General features: G+C 41.7%; 1 protein-coding gene across 1 annotated transcript in view; it reads left to right on the top strand.

The window, feature by feature from the left end:
- The first annotated feature begins 913 nt into the window (after positions 1-913).
- Positions 914-24219, top strand: part of PLA2G4D (phospholipase A2 group IVD) — a 46807-nt gene continuing 23501 nt past the window's right edge. The window contains exons 1-4 of the mRNA XM_068549919.1: positions 914-2561; positions 20879-21033; positions 21981-22123; positions 23613-23814. The gene's annotated coding sequence lies outside the window, so the exon portion shown is untranslated. The remainder of the gene's footprint in view (positions 2562-20878; positions 21034-21980; positions 22124-23612; positions 23815-24219) is intronic.

Below are 24219 nucleotides of genomic sequence, written 5' to 3'. Positions count from 1 at the left end.
TTCAGGTCAGTGACGTGGCGGCATAGGAGTACTGTAACATGAAGGGGTGGGAAGTACAAGCTTAAGAGACCACCTGGCCTTCCTCAGACATGACATTCTTGCACTACCTGCTGGGATCAACAGCTGAGGCCACAGCCTTCACACAAGCCCCTTTCCCTGCCCTCACCAGGCTGGCATGTGGCTCCCAGGGGTACCTGCAAAGTCTCACGCTCAGTGGAAGCCCCTGATGACCTTAGCCTAGATGCCTCCTTTGCACCCCCCTTTCCTGATCTGTGCCTTCCTCTGAGCAAGAACTACTGCAGGCAGGCTGCCTTCTCAGGTCCCCCCTGATGCCCCATATGCTGGCTATGGAGGGGCCTGCATGTGATGGGGTCTGCATGTGACAGTGCCACTATCTGGAGGCTCCTTCTCTCACTCCCAGACTATGCCCGGTTTTGGGAATCTAGTCCTGAGCTGTGTCTGGACAAGCAGCTTCCCATCAGAACTCCCAAAGAAGGCTTGCCAGGGGGTCAGGCTGACCCTAGGGAATTCAGGGGTGAGAGGCAGCGTGGGGCCCCAGGACCCAAGATCCCCTTTCACTGCGGGACAGCATGGCCAGGGACTTGCTGCCATAGCCTGCACCAGCCTGAGGTCCTGATGTTTCCAGCTGCCCCAGAGGACATCACCCCTGTGCAGGTACCCTACTATGAGCTGGGAGGAGCCCAAGGCTGCAGGAATAGGGTGGGTGGGAAAAACAGCAGCTGGAGAGTAGGCTGGGCATCCAGGACTCTTCTGGAACCTGTTTGCTGTGTGGACTGATGTAGGTCTGGAGAGGTCAGGAAGGTGGGAAGAAGCAGCAAAGGTGACTGAGAAAGAGTGGGTGGTGCAGGAGGAGAAATACCAGGTTAGTGTGCTGTCCAGGAAGCCAGGGGAAGAAAGCATTTCAAGGAGGAGAACACCATCACCTGTGTCACATGCTGCTGAGACGTCAAGTAAGGTGAGGACTGAGAACTCATCCCTGGACTCGCCATGGGCTTTGACTGGGGGTCTTGACAAGAGCAGTTTGGTAGAGCAGTGGGAGAGAAACCTGACTGGTTCAAGAAAACAAGAGGAGAAAAATTGGAGACAGTATAGGTAACAGAAGCAATTAGGAATAGGAATCAAGGTCATCAGCTGAGAGTTTGGAGGAGATTTATGGATGGTGGAGAAAGTATGACCAAGTTATTGGAGTGGCAGAGGGGAATGGACTAAGGACATGGACTAGGGCTGCTGGGCAACACAGGGACCCACTTGAGGCTCCTGGTCATGGGGTTAAAGTGAGTGCAGTTGCCAAGTGGTCCAAGAGTTGGATTCCACCAGGATTGAGTGTTCCCCAGTGAGTGTAATGAAGCAAGAGATGGGCCAGTGGGTTAAGAGTGGGTGTCAGTGAATGGTTATAATGATGGACCATAGAACCAATGACGTTCTCCTTACTCCTGGGAAAGGAAGATAAACAGCAATGGACCCCTTGGATTCTCAGGTGGGGACCAGCCCCCAGGTATTTCCAGTTCCAAACATGAAGGCCAGCCTGTGCCCAACCTGGAGGCCTCGTGGGGGGCTTCTGTGACTTGCTCCTAACCTCCTCCTCTTCTTCCTGAGGCAGGTGTCCAGGGCAGTAAACTCTTTTGACTTCTCCTCACATTGTTCTTTTTCCCACATGGTGTCCCAGGGGAAAGACTTTGACCGCTTGTTGTACCCATGGGACCACAGTACCATGCTGCGGTCCTCAAGGCTCCCTGATACAGTGGGGGTTAGGGGTGAAGGAGGCTGCCAGAGACTTTGAGGGCCACACTCTGTCCCTCTAAGGGCTGGAGATTTAACCCAATCTGTGCTGGGTACATCCACACCCCTCCCTGGGCTGCTCTTCCCAGCTCTCCCAGGCCAGGGAGCTTCTATATGGGGACACAGTGAGTCACACTAAACTTAAAACTATGGCTGCTGCCTTGTCACTTTGGGCTCCTCATGCTGATAGACCAGCAGGCAAAGAAAGGAATTACTTGCCGTACTGGTAGGGGTAATTGGTTCTGATCATCAGGACCTAGAGCTGCTGCTATAGAACGAGAGCAGGGAGGATTATGTTTGGCATCAGATGATCCTTGATTTTCTCACACAAAGTTTTAACTGTAAAATGGGCAATTATAGCAACCATGGTCTGATAATAGCGTGGTAACCCGAACTCCAGATCCCTCAGGGATGAGGGTCTGGGACACCCCACCATGAGAGCTGCTTGGACCAACAAAAATGCTGGCTCAGGGGGAGGAGAACCTAGAATGGGGGGTGGAGGGGGAAGATGACAGTATCAGCTATAGATTTTGGACCAATTGTAGCAGCACAAGCTGTATTCCACTAACTCTTCTCTTGTATGTGTCCCCAGAAATTGTGACCGACCAGAATCCTGGAAAAGCTGTTCCTGGATTGAGTGAATTTAATGTGGGAAGCAACTGGATCTGAGTGGTGCAGGAGATGGACTGTAGTGGATGCTATTGGTGCCCTACCCAGATTCTCTATCAGACCAGTGCACCCATCCTCCAGCTGCTGGAATGGTTAGTTGCTAATGGCCCACAGGTAACTCCTCCAGAGATTTACCTTTGGCTGAATAAAAGCCCCCTTACCTGCTGTGTCAGTGAGGCTTCTCCAGAGGAACAAAACCAGTTGGAGAGGGCGGCAGGAGGAGGGGAGCTGGGAATTGGCACATGTGATTGTGGGGTGTGACAAGTCTGAAATTTGTAGAGAGGCCATTAGGCTGGAAACTCAGGCAAGAGTTGATGTTCCAGTCTTGGGCAGAATTCCTGCTTCTTTGGGAAAACTCAGTTTTTGCTCTTCAACTGATTGAATGAGGCCCACCCACAATACTCCTTTATCCAAAGTCAACTGATTAAAAATTAGTTACATCTACAAAATATCTTCATATCAACATCTAAAGTAGCGTTTGACCAAACAAGTGGGCACCATAGCCCGGCCAAGTTAACGCATAAAATTAACCACCCACCCAAGGAAGTGATGTTCTCACTCATACCCCCAACTCTGGGGTAACCCACAGTCAACACCCAACAGACACAGAAGTTCAGAAAACCAGGCCCCTTGCTTCAAAATGGAAACAATCTGGTGTCATTTGTGCTGCAGAAGTCTCCAAAGGATCGGCCTGAAGCTAGACTGCAGCTTAGAGCACATTTTTGTTTAGCTGCTTTTCCTGCCCTGATTCCCCTCACTGCCAGTCTCCTGAGAGGATTTCCTCTATAAAACAAGTGCATCCAAATCCCTGCCTCAGGCTCTGCTTCTAAGGAACCAAACCCTAGACACTGTGACGGTTAATTTTATGTGTCAACTTGGAGAGTGTTTTTGGATGAGATTAGCATTTAAATTTGAGTAAAGCAGATTGTCTTTCATAATGTGGGTGGGCCTCATCCAATCAGTTGAAGGCCTGGCTGGAACAAAGAGACTGGCTTCCACAAGTGAGAGGGAATTCTTCAGCCAGTTGCCTCAGACTTCATGAGCATCATTGGCTCTCTTGGGTCTCCACTCTGCAGTTTGTGTACTTGCCAGCCTCCATAATTGCATGAGCCAATTCCTTATAATAACTCACTTTATATATATATATACAACCTATTAGTTCTGTTTCTCTGGGGAACCCTAATAACAGATACGAACTATTTACAGAAAGTTAATCTCAAGGCTCAAGGAGAGGCCTGAGCAACTAGTGCCCCAACAGGAACCATCTTTATGTCTTAGGGTCTTAGAGCATGTGTTCCTTTACTTCACCATTATGCAGCCAAAGGAGATAGGCAGCTGTGGGTCTGCTCAGGTGTTGGAATACTCAGCTTTGTGTTCAAGGGGCTTGTCTCTGGGATTTATCAATCAGCCCTACCTCCTATATTTCTCATAACTAAACCAATCCCAGGGAAGTTCCTGCCACAAGCCCATGCACCCCATTCCTTATTTTGGCTCTGCAATTCAGGGTGTGTTCTGCACCTTGGTATGTACACTCTGAACTGTCTCTGAGCTCAGGCATCGCCTGCATCCTTGCTTCTCTACCTGCCCCTACTGCTTGATCTTCATTGCTTTTGGCAGTCCTTCCAGATATTTCGTGCGTTGGGATTCAAATGTCTTTTAGTTTCATCAGAGGTGGAGTTTGTGTTTCTGTTATTATTTTCTCATGTTGCTTTTGGAAGACTTCCAAGGGGAGAAGGAAAAATGCTTAATTTACTTCATCATTTAAAAATCTTGTAGGATTTTTGAATGTTTGCAAATCTGGTGTGTATGAAGTAGTATCTTACTGTGAATTTAATTTGCATTTCCCTGAATACTAGTGAAGTTGAACGTATTTTTTGTGTGTTTCTTGGCTATTCTCTTTTGCTCTTCTGTGATGTGCCTGTTTATATACTCTGCCCATTTTCTCTATTCAGTTCTTTGTTTTTTTCTGACTGATTTGTTAATGTATAAAGATACTTTTTGATTCCAATACTTTTTTGGCTAAATATATTGCAAATATCTTCCCTCAGTCTGTAGCTTATTTTTTCAACTTTGGAAGGTGTCTTTTATTAAAAAGAAGTTTTGTATTTTAATTACACTTGAATGTAATTGAGTATATGATTGTTTTCCTTTATGGTCTGTGGTTTTTGTTTCTTGTTTAAGAAATCCCTTTTTATTCTGATGTTGTAAATATCAAACTCTTTACTTTTAAATATAAGACCTAAATTATGTTTTTGCCAGCACCATTTAATGAATAGTTCTCTCCCCTCTGATCTACACTGCCAATTTTCTCATCTAACAATTTTCCAAATATGTGTGGATCTGTTTCTGGGCTCCATAATCTGTTGTATTTGTCCAGTTACAAATCTGTTGTATTTGTCTACTCCTGCACCAAGACTCAGCTATAATTAATTTATAGTAAAGCAAATCCCCTTCCTGTTCTTCTTTAGAATTGTCTTGGCTATTATTGTTTTTTGACCTTCTATATATATATTTTAGATTCAGCTTGTCAAATTTAATTGAAAACCCTTCTGGGATTTCATCTGGAATGTCATTAAATGTATAGATTATTTTTGGAAAGAATTGACATCTTTAGATATGGAGTCTTTCTATCTAGGAACGTCTTTCCTGTTTTTTGGGGTTTTTTTGTTTTTTGGTCTTTCTTGGTGCCTTTCAAATGCACTTTTAAAATTGTGTCTATTCCTTGAATTCTTGATAAGACCTGCCGTCAAACAATCTGGGTCTTGAGTTTTATTTTTTTTGTTGTTAGATTTTTAATTATTAATTCATTTAAAAAAAAATCCCAGATGACAAGAATGAAGCACAAGGTACTTGGGTTAGAGCTAGAGACTCTATGAGTATGAACTTATGTTTAACTTAATATAGATTCTGATAGATATATGTAGAAATAATTATGGATATGTGTACATACATAGATTAATATATATTAATATATAATATATATTATATACACACAGGTTTATATATACATATGTAATATTTTTAATATATATTACATATATGTATAAATTTGAGCAACAAAACAACTAACATAGTATTTATAACCCAAAGCATAAATAAATATCCATAAGTTCACACAGGTGTAAATAAATGATTGAATAAATAAGTCAGTGAGAGAGAGAGGCAAATCAATCTTCAATGCAGAAGAATTCCAAATGATTTATATAGATACTTCCTTCTAAAGGAGATGGAATATAACTCCCACTTCTTAAGTGTGGGCTATGCTTAGTGACTTAGTTCCAAAAAGGACAGTATGAAAAGTGGGAATAAAGTAAATTACAATAGAGAAGATAGACAAACATTATGTCAGCAAGGTGATCAAGGTCAACAGCAGCAATAATGAGGCAACCTTGATAGTATTAACCCTTCATGTGATGTGAGGAAAATGGTACTTTGCCTCTGCAATGTTTCTCCCCAAAAGCCATAACCCTAGTCTAATCACAAGAAAAACATCAGGCAGATCTCAATAGAGGGACATTCTACAAAATGCCTGACCAGTACTCCTCAAAACTGTCAGGGTCGTCAAAACCAAGGAAAGTCTGAGAAACTGTCACAGCCAAGAGGAGGCTAAGGAGACATGACTATTAAATGTAATGTGGTATCTCAGATGAAATCTTGGAACAGAAAAAAGACATTAGGTAAAAATCAAGGAAGTCTGAAGAAAGTATGGATTTTGTTAATAATAATGTATCAACATTGTTAATTAATTGTAACAAATGTACTGCACAAATGTGAGCTGTTGATAACAGGGAACACTGGGCACATGGTATATGAACACTCTGTATTGTCTTCACAGTTTTTCTGTTCTAAAAAGTAAGGTTTTTTAAAATAAGTTTACTCTATGTTTCCATTTGGGAATGTGGGTTTTTTTTATATATAATTTTCAAATCATAGATTTTTTTAAAATAAATTTATTTTTGGCTGCACTGGGTCTTCGTTGCTGTGCGCGGGCTTTCTCTACTTGCGGCAAGCGGGGGCTTCTCTTCATTGCGGTGGCTTCTCTTGTTGTGGAGCACGGGCTCTAGGCACACGGGCTTCAGTAGCTGTGGCTCAAAGGCTCTAGAGGGCAGGCTCAGTAGTTGTGGCTCACAGGCTTAGTTGCTCGGAGGCATGTGGGATCTTCCCGGACCAGGGCTCCAACCCATGTCTCCTGCATTGGCAGGTGGATTCTTAACCACTGCGCCACCAGGGAAGCCCAAATCATAGATTTTTAAAGGCATGCTCTGCAAATTTTTATCTCTATGTTAATGAAAAGTGTTTAAAGGTCAAGCCTGGGAGACAGAGCCTTGAGAAAGGGCCATCATGTGTATTTCAGGCTATAGGCAACATTCTTTTACAAAGATGCAGAGCCAGCATGACTGAACACAGGCAGCTAGAGCTGAAGAAATAGATCCAGTATGAAGTCAGGTTTGTTCTTCTCTGTTACACTATGTCTTTAAAATTTTGAGACTTACCATAAAGCCTCATTCATGATCAGTGTTTGTAAATTTTCCATTGTGCTTCAGAAGAACATACATTCCTTAAATGTAGTGGATGTAGGGGTCTATATATGTCCAGTAGATAAAGCTTGTTAACTGTGTTATTCAAATCTTCTATATTCTTTTTTTTTTAAAGAGTCTGTGCATTTTTTAAAAAATTTAATTAATCAATTAATTTATTTATTATATTTGGCTGCGTTGGGTCTTCATTGCTGCGTGTGGGCTTTCTCCAGTTGCGGCAAGCGGGGGCTACTCTTCGTCGTGGTGCATGGGCTTCTCATTGCGGTAGCTTCTCTTGTTGCGGAGCACGGGCTCTAGGTGCGTGGGCCTCATTAGTTGTGGCACGTGGGCTCAGTGGTTGTGGCTCACGGGCTTAGTTGCTCTGTGGCATGGGGGATCTGCCCGGACCAGGGCTCGAACCCGTGTCCCCTGCATTGGCAGGCGGATTCTTAACCACTGCGCCACCAGGGAAGCCCTCAAATCTTCTATATTCTTAATAATGTTTTGTATATTTTACTTACCTATTAGTGAGAGAGATGTGATTGTGGATTTATCAATATCCTTGTAATTTTGTCAAGTTTTGCTTAGAATATTTTCAGGCATGTTATTTAGGTACATGCAAGTTTCAAACTGTCATATCTTCCTGGTGAATTATTCCTTTTATCTTTACATAGCAATTATCTTTATCCCTAGTGACTTTTACATTAAAGTCTCTTTTGTCTATATGTACACCAGTTTTCTTATGATTAGTGTTTGCCTGGTGTAGCTTTTTCTAGTCTCTTATTTTCAACTTTTTTGTGTTATGTTTTCAGTGTACCCTTGAAAACAGCCATAGGTGGTTTTTTAAGAAACTCTAGACTGACACTCTCCCTTTTAAAAATATTTTATTGTGATAAACTTCAATCATACAGAAATGTAAATTGATGCTTTTAGATTGATGAATTTAGTCCATTAATATTTATCATGATTTTTGAAATATTTGGATCCTTTACTACTATCTTATTTTGTGCCTTCTATTCACTCTTCTTTTTCTAAGTTTTCCTGAATTCTTTTTGATTCTTTTTTTTCTCCCTCTCTATTGTTTTGGGGTTTATATGCTCTATTTCTTTTAAAGGAATTCCTTTATTTTTATTATTTATTTATTTATTTATTTTTAGCTGTGTTGGGTCTTCGTTTCTGTGCAAGGGCTTTCTCTAGTTGCGGCAAGCGGGGGCCACTCTTCATCGCGGTGCACAGGCCTCACTGTCGCGGCCTCTCCCGTTGCGGAGCACAGGCTCCAGACGCGCAGGCTCAGTAGTTGTGGCTCACGGGCCCAGTTGCTCCACGGCATGTGGGATCTTCCCAGACCAGGGCTCGAACCCACATCCCCTGCATTGGCAAGCAGACTCTCAACCACTGCGCCACCAGGGAAGCCCTATATGCTCTATTTCTGTTCTTTTTGTAGGTATCCCCAAATTTTAACCTGTTTACTTAAATTCACAAAGTTTAAAGTTAATTAATTTCTTTACTCTCCTCCAGAACAATACCAAGGTCCTCAGAATGTTTTAGCTCCAGTCACATCTTCCTATTTCGCTTGTCATTGTTCTGTGTTTTACTTCTTTTTTATTCCCTGCATTAGTCATCATCATGATTATTATTTTTATAGTCAATATTTTGGTTTACCATATGTTTACTAACTTATTTTCCCAGCAATGCTTCTTGCATTTCATCCTTTGTTCCTTTTCCTTCTTCCTGGAGTAAATCTTTAGAAGAGCTTAGTAAGGATTGTTGGTGGTTCAGTTGATTCTGATCTGATGAGTTCTTCATTTAATACTGAGTCTCAAATAATAGTTTGGCTGAGTTAAAATTCTCATTTGGCAGTTTTTTCTCTCAGCAGTTTGAAGATATTTTACTTTCTTCTGGCTTCTGTTACTGCTATTGAAAAGCCCACTCCAGCCTAATTGCCTAGTTGTAGGCAACTTTTCTCTCTTTCCTGAGGGCTTTTATCTTTTGTTCTTTATCTTTGGTGTTCTGCAGTTACACTACAATATGTCCAGGATGAATATTTTTATTTGTCCTCCAGATTTGTTGTGATTCCTGCATAACAGCTTATAATAGTAATAGCTAATATCTATTGAGCATTAGCTCTGCACCAGGTACTATCCAAAGTACTTTAAAATGTTAACTCATTTCATATTCACAACAATACTATTATCACCCCCATTTTATAAGTGATTTAAGTATCTTGTCCAAGTTGCACAATGGTGAATATTGAAGGTAGGATTGGAAACTTGGCTTTTCCCAGTGCTTCCCATGGGCTTCCTGGGGCTCATGAATTGCTTTTCTGCTTAAGCCAGTTGGAGTTTAGTTTCTCATACTTGCAACTGAAAAAAATCCTGCCTAATCTGTTGGGCAGCTGGGTGGACACTGCTGCTACTTATTGAAATAGGAAACCCAGGAGGTAAAAGCTTCTCTTTTGGAAATAGTAGGCACAGCATAGTGTTACCTTATTGAGGAACCTGTTGGGTGTATTTTTGGATGTCAGGAAGTTTCAAAACCATGTCTGGAGCTTGCTATTGCTGTACCCACAAATATCTCCTGCCCATGTGGCCTCTCCTGGAACTGAGCATCTAAAGAGAATGAATTGCCTCTGAGCTGTGCTTTGCAGCAGTGAGTCCTGAGACACTGGGGAGTGGCAATAAGTTGTGATGTGTATTGTAAGCGGTTTACTAATGACAATGTGTCCATGTTTTCAAACAATTTTCTTTATTTTTATTTTGATCAAAGTTATCCATGTACTTAGTTTTTAAAAAATCAAACAGTTTTACAAAGCTTATAATGAAAAAGCATTAATTCCCTACCCCACTCCTACCTACTCAGCAGGCAACTGCTTTGAACTCTATTAGCTGTTTCTTTAGGTATTTACCTCCATATTCCTAAACAACCTGCTCATACTATTATTTCTTGATTTTTTATGACTTCCTACCATGGAAGATGAGGGCTCAGTTCTTTTACCCTACCTTCCATCAACTTCCCAATATTGTTATAATTTTTGGTCAACATTTATTGTTTACAGTATTGTGATTATGCAGTGTATGATTACATTTCTTTTATTCTTAAGTTTTAGTTTTCTTTGGAGGTAATGCTTGCCTCACTTTTTCATTTGCTTAGTTTTCTATGTTACTGTCACTAATTTGTACACAAACTCTCCACCAGCAGCATAAGTCTTCTCTCAATATGTCAGGTCATCATCAGTTTCATTATTTTCTCCTTTACAACCTCCTCCTCCTTTTGATACTTCCTTGATGTCCCAATTCGGACTGGTTGCCCTTCAGTTAATGTCCTGGAATTTCCCTTCAGCGTCTTTCTGGATATTCCCTTTGACTTTTATGTTGGATCCTTAATTTCCTGGATCCTCTTCCTTCCTCTATCTTGGTTTGTTTTTTCATTTTGATGGGACACTTACTTCCCAAAGTATGGTCCATAAACCAGTAGCACTGGCATCACCTGAGAACTTGTTAGAGATGCTGAATCTCAGGCCCCATAACAGAACTACTGAATCAGAATCTGCATTTTAACAAGATCCCCAGGTGATTCCCATGCACGTTAAAGTTTAGAAAGCACTGCACCAATAGCTGAGATAGGTGAAAAAAATTTGAGATCTTGCATTTCTGCAGATGCTTATATTCTACTCTCACTTTTTAAAAAATTTATTTATTTTATTTATTTATTATTTTTGGCTGCGTTGGGTCTTTGTTGCTGTGCGTGGGCTTTCTCTAGTTGCGGCGAGAGGGGCTACTCTTTGTTGCGGTGCGCGGGCTTCTCACTGGGGTGGCTTCTCTTGTTGTGGAGCACAGGCTCTAGAGCGCAGGCTCAGTAGTTGTGGCGCAGGGGCTTAGTTGCTCCGTGGCATGTGGGATCTTCCAGGACCAGGGCTCGAACCTGTGTCCCCTGCATTGGCAGGTGGATTTTTAACCACTGAGCCACCAGGGAAGCTCTCTACTCTCACTTTTGAGTAACAGTTTGGGAATAAAATTCTACATTTGAAATCATTTTCTGTCTGAATTTTCAAGACATTTTCCCCTTGTCTTCTAACCTCCAGTGTTGCTATTAAGTTCAATTCCATTATGATTTCCAGTCTTTTGTGTGTGACTTTTTTGTGTTTCTTCCAGGTATTTTTATTTCCAGGTTTCTGAAATTTCATGATAATGTGCTTTGGTGAGGGTCTTTTTTGTTTGTTTGTTTGTTGATTGTCCTATGTGCTCAGTGAACCCTTTTAATCTGGAGACTCTTCTAGTTCTGCAACATTTTCTGGTATTATTTCTTTAATAATTTCTCTAATTGTTTTGTTATTTGTTCCTAGAACTCCTAATAGGAAGATACTGGCATGCTTCTCCAAATTTTCTTATCTTAAATCTCATTTCCATTTCTTTGTATTTCTGTTTGGCTTCTAGGGAGATTTCCTCAACTTTACTGACTAATATTAATTTCAGTTATTTTTGCCATCATATTTTTAACATACAGGAGCTCTTTATATTTTCTGAATGTTCCATTTCATAGTATCTCATTTTTTATTACATAGATGCATCATCTTTAAGATATTAATTACAGTTTTAAAAAAAAGTTTTCTCCTGCTATCTGTTTCATCTCTGTTTCCTCTGTGTCTCTTTATTTGGTTTGTAATTGGTCATCTTTAGTCATCATGCTAGAGGATTTCTTCACATGTTGGGAATCCCCAGCTGTTTGTTCACATTTAAAAGCAAAGCACTAAAGGGATCTCTGGAAGCCTGGTGCGTATAGTCTGACCTGGTTGAGTGGGGGCTTCACTGTAAGTTGATCAGACAGGGACCTGGAACTGTGTAGTACAATGCTTACCTGTAGTATTGGTAGTTTTTTTCCTTTTTCTTGGCCCATTTCCCTGGAAGGGAATCTCTGTTCTCTTGCCTGGTGGTCGTGGCAATGGTGGTGGCAGGGGAGGTGGAAGGTTGGCTGCCAGCATTCTTAGGGCTGAGTGGGGAAGGAAGCCTGGGGTTGGTGACTCACATTTCAGTACCTGGACTCCCCCTCAATCTACCTGTTCCCAGATGTGCTTGTTGTCCTTGAATCTTCCTCCTCTCCAGAGAGTAAATCTTTAATCTTTTGCTGGGGTTGGGCAGGTTATCTGTGGAACTAGGATTCTTCTGCCAGCTTCAAACCAGTCAACCTATTTTCAGGTTTATCTACATTTTTACCCTTAGAGGTACCTGAGCTTTTCTAGGAGTATGAACCATCAATCAATTTACTTGTTAGCTCTCTGCCCTCACCCCCGGTTGTAAACTCCTAGTTATTTTTTTTTTAACATTTGTATTGGGTATAACTTACACAGTAAGGTGCAAGATCATAGACGTACAGCTGGATACATATTTACATAAGTGTACATCTGGAGTAACTACCACCTTGATCAAGATACAGAACATTACCCCAGCAAAAGGTAACCACATTTTAACTTCCATCACCATAAACTAATTTTGTCTGTTCGATCTGACACATGGAATCATGCACCATGTACTGTTCTGTGTCTGGCTTCTTTTATCCAACATTATGTCTGTACCAGTACTTTCTGATGCATCCTCCTTTTGTTTCCTCCTCCTCATTCTTCAGCCTCTCCTGGCCCTCCTCACAACTCAGGACCCTCTCTGCTCAGCCTCCTGAAGGCTGTGGGGGTGATGGGCCCATGCTGGCAAGGCTCCCGCTGGTGGGTGTGCACAGTTTCCCCCCTAATTATTCACAGTTGGCTCTTTGAACTTGGGCCAGATGCACAGCTGCCACCCCATGGAAACATGGGCTCCTTGTTCTGGAACCTAAATGGTGTGTGAAAGACTGTGTATATGTATGTATGTGAGAGAGCGTGGTCTGAATTCTTGGCTCTTTCACAGATGCTTCTTTTGATCTGAGCAAGTCTGTTTCTGCTGAGTCCTAAAGAGGGCTTAGGAGGGACTGTGGTGAGAGGGTCCGGGAAGGGGTAGGCAGGGAAATGAGGAGGGGTTACAGGCAGCCCAAAAGGCTAAGCACAGGTGCTAGATGACCTCTGAAATAACATCTTACACCAATAAATATATTTGTACACCGCTTTTAAATTGCACAGAATACTGTAAATTGGTGTTGCAGTAATCAATAAGTACCAACCCATATTCCAAGTTTCCAAAAAAAGGAATGCCTCCTCTGTGAATCTTTCTCTGTGAATTTAGATTTCTTTTCATTTTTATAACTCATATCATCTTATTTTCCAGTCCCCAGGCCTCTGGAGGGCTGTGTAAGGAGTAGGTTGCCAATGGCTAGAGGAATTGAAAATTGCCAGTTATTGTGAACTAACTCTGGGTTTGGTTTGGGGTAAACTTAAATTCCTTTGGTAAATGCTTTTGTAAAGAAAATTTTTTAAAATTTTATATTGGAGAATAGTTGATTTACAATTTTGTGTTAGTTTCAGGTGTATAGCAAAATGATTCAGTTATCCCTCCCCACCACCTTTCCCCTTTGGTAACCATAAGTTTGTTTTCTAAGTCTGTGATTCTGCTTCTGTTTTGTAAATATATTCATTTGCATCATTTTTTAAGATTCCACATATAAGTTATATCAGATGATATATGTCTTTGTCTGACTTACTTCACTTACTATGACAATCTCTAGTTCCATCCATGTTGCTGCAAATGCCATTATTTCATTCTTTTCTATGGCTGAGTAGTATTCCATTGTGTATGTATACCACATCTTCTTTATCCATTCATCTGTCGATGGACACTTAGGTTGCTTCCATGTCTTGGCTACTTTAAATAGTGCTGCTATGACAATTGGGGTGCATGAATTTTTTCAAATTCGAGTTTTCGTCTAAATTTCATCAAAAATTCTTAAGGGCTCCAAGAATGTAAGCGTGGGAATAAGCCAGAGAAAATGTAATTATGGCTAATATTCCATTGTATATATATGTACCACATCTTCTTTATCCATTCATCTGTCAACGGACATTTAGGTTGCTTCCAAGCCTTAGCTATTGTAAATAGTGCTGCAGTGAACATAGGGGTGCATTATCTTTTCAAATTATGCTTTTTTCTGGATATATGCCCAGGAGTGGGATTGCTGGATCATATGGTAGCTCTTTTTTTGGTTTTTTAAGGAACCTCCATACTGTTCTCCGTATTGGCTATACCAGTTTACATTCCCACCAACAGTGTAGGAGGGTTTCCTTTTCTCCACACCTTTTCCAGCATTTATTGCTTGTAGACCTTTATGATGGCCATTCTGACTGGTGTGAGGTGATACCTCAATGCAGTTTTGATTTGCATTTCTCTAATAATTAGCAGTGTTGAGCATCTTTTTCACGTGCTTTTTGACCATCTGTATATCTTCTTTGGAGAAATGTCTTTAGATCTCCCCGTGTTTTGATTGGGTTGTTTGTTTGTTTGACATTGAGCTGTTTGAGCTGTTTGTATATTTTGGGGATTAATCCCTTGTTGGTTGCATCATTTGTAAATATTTTCTCCCATTCTGTGGGTCGTCTTTGTGTTTTGTTTATGATTTCCTTTGCTGTGCAAAAGCTTTTAAGTTTAATTAGGTCCCATTTGTTTATTTTTGTTTTTATTTTCATTACTCTAAGTGTTGGATCCAAAAAGATATTGCTGCAATTTATGTCAAAGAGTGTTCTGCCTATATTTTCCTCTAAGAGTTTTATAGTGTCCCATCTTACATTTAGGTCTTTAATCTATTTTGAGTTTATTTTTGTGTATGGTGTTAGAGAGTGTTCTAATTTCATTCTTTTACATGTGGCTGTCCAGTTTTCCCAGCACCACCTATTGAAGAGACTGTCTTTTCTCCTTGGTATATTCTTGCCTCCTTTGTTGTAGATTAATTGCCCATAGGTGCATGGGCTTATTTCTGGGCTTTCTATCCTGTTAATTGATCTATAAGTCTGTCTTTGTGCCAGTACCACACTATTCTGATTACTGTAGCTTTATAGTGTAGTCTGAAGTCAGGGAGCCTGATTCCTCCAGCTCCATTTTTCTTTCTCAAGATTGCCTTGGCTATTCAGGGTCTTTTGTGTTTCCATACAGGTTTTAAGATTTTTTTCTAGTTCTAGTTCTGTGAAAAATGCCATTGGTTATTTGATAGGCATTGCACTGAATCTGTAGAATGCCTTGGGTAGTATTTGTCATTTTAACAATATTAATTCTTCCAATCCAAGAACATGGTATATCTTTTCATCTGTTTGTGTCATCTTCAATTTATTTAATCAGTGTCTTATAGTTTTCAGAGTACAGGTCTTTTGCCTCCTTATGTAGGTTTATTCCTAGGTATGTTATTCTTTTTGATGTGATGGTAAATGGGTTTGTTTCCTTAATTTCTCTTTCTGATCTTTCATTGTTAGTGTTTAGAAATTTCTGTGTATTAATTTTGTATCCTGCAACTTTCCTGAATTCCCTGATGAGCTCTAGTAGTTTTCTGGTAACATCTTTAGGATTTTCTATGTATAGTATCATTTCATCTGCAAACAGTGACAGTTTTACTTCTCCATTTCCAGTTTGGATTCCTTTTATTTCTTTTTCTTCTCTGATTGCCGTGGCTAGGACTTCCAGAACTATGTTGAATAAAACTGGTGAGAGTGGACATCCTTGTCTTATTCCTGATCTTAGAGGAAATGCTTTCAGCTTTTCACCATTGAGTATGATGTTAGTTGTGGGTTTGTCATATATGGCCTTTATTATGTTGAGGTAGGTTCCATCTATGCCCACTTTCTGGAGAATTTTTATCATAAATGGGTGTTGAATTTTGTCAAAAGTTTTTCTGCATCTATATTGAGATGATCATATGGTTTTTATTCTTCAATTTATTGATGTGGTGTATCATACTGATTGATTTGCAGATATTGAAAATCCTTGCATCCCTGGGATAAATCCTACTTGATCATGGTGTATGATCCTTTTAATGTATTGTTGGATTTTGTTTGCTAGTATTTTGTTAAGGATTTTTGCACATATGTTCACCAGTAATATTGGCCTGTAATTTTCCTTTTTGATGGTATCTTTGTCCGGTTTTGGTACCAGGGTGATGGTGGCCTCATAGAATGAGGGTGGAGTGTTCCTTCCTCTGAAATTTTTTGAAATAGTTTCAGAAGGATAGGTGTTAACTCTTCTCTAATTGTTTGATAGAATTCACCTGTGAAGCCATCTGGTCCTGGACTTTTGTTTGTTGGGAGTTTTAACATCACAGTTTCAATGTCAGTACTTGTGATTGGTCTGTTCATATTTTCTATTTCTTCCTGGTTCAGTTTTGGGAGACTGTACCTTTCTAAGAATTTATCCGTTTCTTCTAGGTTGTCCATTTTATTGGCATATAGTTGCTTGTAGTAGCTTCCTATGATCATTTGTATTTCTGTGGTGTCTATTGTAACCTCTCCTTTTTCATTTCTAATTTTATTGATTTGAGCCCTCCTGCTTTTTTTCTTGGTGAGTCTGGCTAAAGATTTATCAACTTTGTCTATCTTTTCAAAGAACCAGGTTTTAGTTTCATTGATCTTTTTCTATTGTTTTCTTTGTCTGTATTTCATTTATTTCTGCTCTGATCTTTATGATTTCTTTCCTTCTACTAACTTTAGGTTTTGTTTGGTCTTCTTTCTCTAGCTGCTTTAGGTGTAAGGTTAGGTTGTTTACTTGAGATTTTTCTTGTTTCCTGAGGTAAGATTGTATTGCTATCAACTTTCCTCTTAGAATTGCTTTTGCTGCATCCCAAAGGTTTTGGATCATTGTGTTTTCATTTTCATTCGTCTCTAGGTATTTTTTTGACTTCCTCTTTGATTTCTTCAGTGATCCATGGGTTGTTTAGTGGCATATTGTTTACTTCCACGTGTTTGTGTTTTGTCCGGTTTTTTTTTCTTGTAGTTGATTTCTAATCTCATAGCATCGTGGTCTGAAAAGATGCTTGATATGATTTCAGTTTTCTTAAATTTTCTGAGGCTTGCTTTATGGCCCAGCATGTTATTATCCTGGAGAATGTTCTGTGTGCACTTGAAAAGAATGTGTATTCTGCTGCTTTCAGATGGAATGTTCTATAAATATCAATTAAGTCCATCTGATCTAATGTGTCATTTAAGGCCTGTGTTTCCTTATTGATTTTCTGTCTAGATGATCTGTCCATTGATGTAAGTGGGGTGTTAAAGTCCCCCACTATTATTGTGTTACTGTCGACTTCTCTTTTTATGACTGTTAGCATTTGCCTTATATATTGAGGTGCCCCTGTGTTGGGTGCATATGTATTTACAATTGTTATATCTTCTTCTTGGATTGATCTCTTGATCATTATGTAGTGTCCTTCTTTGTCTCTTGTAACAGTCTTCATTTTAAAGTCTGTTTTGTTTGATATGAGTATTGCTATTTCAACTTTCTTTTGATTTCCATTTGCATGGGATACCTTTTTCCATCCCCTCGCTCTCAGTCTGTATGTGTCCCTAGATCTGAAGTGGATCTTTTGTAGATAGCACATATATGGGTCTTGTTTTTGTATCCACTCAGCCAGTGTATGTCTTTTGGTTGAAGCATTTAATCCATTTATATTTAAGGTAATTATCAATATGTATGTTCTTAATGCCATTTTGTTAATTGTCCTGGATTTGTTTTTGTGGGTCTTTTTCTTCCTTTCCTCTTTTGTTCTCTTCTCTTGTGATTTGATGACTATCTTTAGTGTTGTGTTTGGATTCCTTTTTTCTTTTTTGTGTGTGTATCTATTGTAGATTTTTGGTTTGTGGTTACCATGAGGTTTTGATATAGCAGTCTCTATATACACAAGATTGTTTTAAGTTGCTGGTGTCTTAATTTCAAATGCATTTCCAATATCCTGCATTTGTAATCTCCTCTTCTCATGATTGCAGGTTTTGATATCATATTTGTGTGTGTATGATTTCCTACCTTTACTGTATGTTTGCTTTTACGGGTGAGCTTTCCCATTTGTAATTTTCTTGTTTCTAGTTGTGGCCTTTTCTTTTCCACCTAGAGAAGTTCCTTTAGCATTTGTTGGAAAGCTGGTTTGGTGGTGCTGAATTCTCTTAGCTTTTGCTTGTCTGTAAAGTTTATGATTTCTCTGACAAATCTGAATGAGAGCCTTGCTGGGTAGAGTATTCTTGGGTGTAGGTTTTTCCCTTTCATCACTTTAAATATATCATGCCACTTTCTTCCGGCCTGCAGAGTTTCTGCTGAAAAATTATCTGATAACCTTATAGGAGTCCCTTGTATGTTATTTGTTGCTTTTCCCTTGTTGCTTTTAATATTTTCTCTTTGTCTTCAGTTTTTGTCAGTTTTATTAGTATGTGTCTCAGTGTGTTCCTCCTTGGTTTTATGCTGTATGAGACTCTCTGCACTTTCTGGACTTGCGTGACTGTTTCCTTTCCCATTTTAGGGAAGTTTTCAGCTATTATCTCTTCAAATATTTCCTCAGGCCCTTTCTCTCTCTTCTCTTTCTGGGACCCCTATAATGTGAATGTTGGTGTGTTTAATATTGTCCCAGAGGTCTCTTAATCTGTCCTCATTTCTTTTTATTCTTTTTACTTTATTCTGTTCTGTGGCAGTGATTTCCACCATTCTGTCTTCCAGCACACTTATTCATTCTTCTGCCTCATTTATCATGCTGTTGATCCCTTCTAGTGTGTTTTTCATTTAAGTTATTGTATTGTTCCACTCTGTTCTTTATATCTTCTAGCTCTGTGTTAAATATTTCTTATATCTTCTCCGTCTCTGCCTCCATTCTTTTTCTGAGATCTTGGATCCTCTTTCCTATCATTACTCTGAATTCTTTTTCAGGTGGATTGCCTATCTCCACTTCACTTAGTTGTTGTTCTTCTGGGATTTTATCTTGTTCCTTAGTCTGGAGCATATTCCTCTGCTGTCTCATTTTGTCTAACTTTCTGTGTTTGTGGTCTCCGTTCCACAGGCTGCAGGACTGTAGTTCCTCTTGCTTCTGTTGTCTCCCCCCTCGTGGTTTAGGCTGGTCTAAGAGGCTTGTGCAGGTTTCCTGGTAGGAGGGACTGATGCCTGCCCACTGGTGGGTGGAGCTGGGTCTTGTCCCTCTGGTGGGCAGGGCCATGTCAAGGGATGTGTTTAGCGGAGGCTGTGGGCTCAGGAAGACTTTAGGCAGCCTGTCTGCTGATTGGTGGGGCTGTGTTCCTGCCCTGTTGGTTGTTTGGCCTGAGGCATCCCAGCACTGGAGCCTACAGGCTGTTGAGTGGGGCCATCTTGGTGTCAAAATGGCCATCTCCAGGAGAGCTCACGTCAATGAGTATTCCCTGGTACCTCCACCACCAGTGTTATCATCCCCACAGTGAGCCGCAACCACCCCCTGCCTCCCCAGGAGACCCTCAAAGGCCAGCAGGTCTGTCTGGCCCAGGCTCCTATGAAGTCACTGCTTTTCCCCTGGGTCCCAGTGCACACAAGAACTTGTGTGCACCCTCCAAGAGGAGAGTTCCTTCAGTCAAGCCCTTCTGGCCTTCAAAGCCAAAGGCACTGGGGGCTCCCCCTTCCAGTGCCAGACCCCCAGACTAGGGAGCCTGATGTGGGGCTCAGCACTCTCATTCCTGTAGGAGAACCCCTGGGATATAGTTATTTTCCAGTTTGTGGGTCACCCACCCGGTGGGTATGGGATTTGATTGTATCACAAATGTGCCCCTTCTACCATCTTGTTGTGGCTTCTTCTTTGTCTTTGGATGTAGAATATCTTTTTTGGTAGGTTCCAGTCTTTTTTTGTTGATGGTTACATGGCAGTTAGTTGTGATTTTGGTGTTTTCGTGAGAGGAGGTGAGCTCATGTCCTTCTACTCCACCATCTTGTCTCCACCTCCCATGGCGTCACTGGCAAAGCCCACTGGGTTCCCAGAAAAAAATAAGATGTAATCTAGGTGATAAGATAAGGTCTACCTTCTTCTTTGTGCTTAGTCTAGTTTCACTTGCCTGTAGAGGGCCGTGTGTAGAGGCCTTGCACCTAACACATTGGATTAGCATTCCCAGCACAGAACCACTGTGCCAGACGCTTGGTGGCTGAGTGCCGGGAAATGCTTTTTTCAGAGATCTCCCTACCTCCATCCTTATAGTTAAGATGACACCTAAGCAACGGCCTTAGAGGGATACAGCCTATCGTCTACTTGGGGTTTTCTGGGGTCTCCCTGGCCTGGCCTTTAGGCTCCTGCTTGCACCTGAGCTGAAACTACAGCTGGTAGGACACCTATTTTATGCAAGCCAGGTCAGGGCCAGGCCCCTGGCTGGCTCAGACCCACCTTAGCTCCCTCGGGAGCTGAGAATACTCTGTGCCTCATCCAGACCCTGTCCATCCCTCAGCTCAGGCTGGCTACCCCACAGCTCCATGGTAGCCCCAGAAAGGCCACTGGTTCTCAGCTTAACTACCTTCTACACCCTCAACGTGAGCTCAAGAAGACTTCTGGATCCCTTCTGTACCACAAGGGGCCTAGGAAGAGAGGGGAGCACCATTGCTGGCACCTGCCCTACCTAGACCCTATTTCAATCACTTCCAGCAACCACCCCGGGCACTACTGTGTTGGACAGGTGCTTCTCTCAGGGAACACGACTTTTCCCATGATACACCTATGGAGAGAGGATCAAACTCACAGTTCTAGGATTTCACCCAAATGATTTGTTTGTGCAAAATGCCCCCTCGGAGTTTGGGCCTGGGGCGGGAGTTAAGACATGTGAATGGCTGAGCTCTTGTCCTTCTCCTTCTCCCCCATAGCAGTAGAGGGTCTTTCTCCATTCCCCTTACATTGGATGGGCACATCCCCTAAGTACTCTCTCTCTCTACCCAGGACTCAGAGCTCATAGCTTTGCTCATGACATGTAAAAGGAAACTCTTGACATTTACCAACCCCTTTATTTTCCTCTCAATGCTCAGCCTTCAAGCCCTGTCTCTGGAGAGCTGACTCTGAGACCAGCAGCAGAAGGAGCCTCCTTTTCTCCTCTCATCTCCAGCTTTGACAACGGGTGCCGTTGGCCAAGGAGAGGGGAGATGGACAGGAGGAAGTGTCAAAACAGTAAAAGCACACTTACGTATGTATTTTAATTCCTGTTTCATGAGACAAGATATCTACTGTAGTTGTTGCTGGGGAGTGTGATGAGGGGCTGGCCTGGCCCCCCAGCACCCAGCTCCAGCTCAAGTCACTCATGCGGCCCCTCCATGGAGCCCAGAGGGAGGGAAGGCTCCTCGGCACTGGCAGGGGAGCCCTGGGTGCTGCTTTCTCAGCTGCAGAAAGGGGGCAGGTTGGCAAAGGTGTAGCCCATACTCCTCCTGAACCCCAGCAAGCAGATCATTGCCTCATGGTCTCTCCCTGGAAAGGGGTTGTTGGTTTGTTGGGTGTTTACAGGAAACACATTTCAGATGAGTCAATGTTGGGTGGAAAGAAAAGGGTAGATTTCACATGAGCTCCTGGCCAGCAGAGCAGGATACCTGAAACTCTGGACATGGGGTCCAGATGGGGTTCTCCTGTGAAATCTGGTGGTGCAGGAGGAGGTCACCCCTGGAGTTTAGAGAAAGATGTTTTTCTGAGATAAGCTAACCCACAGAAATAAAAATCATTAAAGGGCCTTATTCATGCTTAAAACAGTTTAGTTGAGGTTTCTGTTTTGAAAATGTATAAAAGACTTAATTAATTTTAAAAAAATTATGAACTAGAGTATAAAAGTTGTAAACACAATAAATTTTAAATGCTCACACACATTTCCAGTGTGTAGAAGGTTTATGAAAAAAGGAATCAGAGAGAAAAAGACCAATAGGGCAGAGTGGGAGCTAAGGAGAGCCCCCAGAGTTGGAGAAAGCCAGGTCAGGGGAGGCCTGAAGGGAGATTGGTCCAAGTACGTCAGTAGTTCTTGAGACATGCTCCTATTTCTTAACTTACCTGAAGCTCACGTACCTGCCACCACTGTCTCCAGACAAAATTAATTAGCTGGATAATATTTGTTTATAATGTTATTGTTGGTTCTTTGCCTTGAAATTCCAGAGGCTCCATTCTGGGTCGGATACCTGCCCTAGCACTCCAGGGCCTGCAGTGTAACATCCTGGGTTCGAAGTCACGGATGTGCTCCGTTGGCTGAGAGATATGGATAGGAAAGCAGATTGTACACTGGACGGAAGCTTCTTCAGGTGGGAATCAGGCCTGTTTTACTCACCTGGCCCCCTGTCTGGGACATGGTAGACACTCAGTAAATATCTGTTGGATGAATGAATGGACTGGCTGAGTGGCACCCTGCCCCCTGCTTAGAGAGAGGCTCATCTTTTCCAGTAGCCCTGAAATGAGGACAGGGGCCGGTGCTCCTCTCCGGCTTGGTCCTGAGTAGTTGTGGACAGGAAATTGTCCTTCCTGTCTGCCAGTTGAGTGAATAACCACTTCCTTGTGAAGTAAGAACACAGACCTACCTGTCCCTTGGTGCTGACATGGTAGTTAGTGCTGAACTCTGAAGTGTGTGTCATCCTTGCCTTGCTCAATACATTTTGCTGCCTGTCCCACCACCTGCTTCAGGGCTTTTCCTGGATTGAGAATCAGCTGGGCATCAGCTCTGTCTCCTCCTCCACCCTGTCAGGTACCTCCTCTCATTTATGACATTGTCATCGAGTGCTATTCTGGGGAAAGGTAAAGGGAGGGGAGGGACTGACCCCTTCCTTCCTGGAGTTAAAGTAGATGGGGAAGGGCTGGGACCCAAATGAAAAACCCAGAACTAGATTCACTCCTTCAGGCTAGGCTTGATCCAGGGACTCTCTCATCCTCCCTCTTGCCTACACTTCTGCCGCAGATGGACCATATTGCAGGTGATGGTTAAGAGCACTGCCTCTGGTCTAGATTCCCGGGCTGACCTGGGAGCAGTTCCTCAACTAATTCCTGCCCCAGTTTTCTCATTTGTAAAGTGAGGATAATAATAATAATACCTGCCTCATAGGGTTTGGGGAATCAGTAAACATGATATATATATGTCACACTTTGAACAGTGTGACACACACATTAGATCCATGTTCTATGGAGCCTGAAGTTTATACAAGTTGATACAAAATTAGATAAAGTAATATCACATAAAATACAAATTGTAAAAGGTTGACAAATGCAAAACATCACAAAAATTTGGAAACATAATATTTTTATTAATTAATCTCTATACCTTTTCCTTCATTGTTTGGTTTTATACTCCCTGACTGCCTCTTTATTCAACACCAATTTTGTAAAATCATTTTCTTTCGATCAAATAGAAAGAAATCTTCCCCCAGCCTGGTTGAACGAAATTTAGTTTTTTAAATTATTGATAGTTCGTAATAGTTAATTATTTGTAGTTTCCCTCTGCTTCACAGCTCTTCATTGACAATGCCATGTAAAACTTTAGGATTGTTAGCAAATTTGAGAAAAGCTCTGATTTAGTTACTATGGCTATGTAACAGACCACCCCAAACTTAATGGCATAACACGGTAACCCCTTTATTAGGCTCGTAGTTTCCATGGGTCAAAAATTCAGAAAGGGCACCGGCTCGGGGTGACTAAATAGCTGGGCTGGAATCACCTGAAGGCTTATGCATCCCCATGCCCTGGGCTGGGAGGACCTGGGGATGAGGACTCCTGACCTCTCCACATGGCCTGGCTTCCTCACAGCACGGAACCTCAGGGACTCGGACATCTGTCATGGTGGCTCTCAGCGGGAGTTTTCCAGCCGTCAAGGAGAAGCTACATCGCCTTTTGTTACCTAACCTCAGAGTCAAGCAGCGTCAAGTTCCTCACATCCTATGAGTTAGCGCCTCCAGCCCAAAAGTTCCAAGAGAAGGGGAATCTGCGTCCACCTCTTGATGAGGGCAGGGTAAGAGCATGAGGACAGGAGACACTGTTGCAACCATCTTTAGAAAAATAAAATCTGCTACAACCTCTAACAAGTTTCTCTCCTCTCTGAGCTATCTAGATGTGCTAGCTGCTTGTAGTACAGGAATATGATAACTTCTATTTCTTGAAATTCCCATCAAATAAAGGGAAAAAAGCATTTAAGACATGATTGAAAACATCTCTTTCAGGAGACAACTTCTGTTTTGATCATATTTCAACAAGATTGTATTTTCCACTTAGGATTTCATGTGTCTGTTTGGACGAATTTTCCACAGACTAGTTTTGGTCTGTAGGTTTCAGACCTTGTTTATCTTCCTCTACCTTATTCTTCTTGTACTGCAGCACAGCCTCTGCCTACACCTCTGTGTCACAATGTCAGATGAGT

Source organism: Eschrichtius robustus, chromosome 1 (assembly GCF_028021215.1).
Source record: "Eschrichtius robustus isolate mEscRob2 chromosome 1, mEscRob2.pri, whole genome shotgun sequence".
NCBI classification, from domain to species: domain Eukaryota; kingdom Metazoa; phylum Chordata; class Mammalia; order Artiodactyla; family Eschrichtiidae; genus Eschrichtius; species Eschrichtius robustus.
This window is presented reverse-complemented; position numbering and strand designations above follow the sequence as displayed.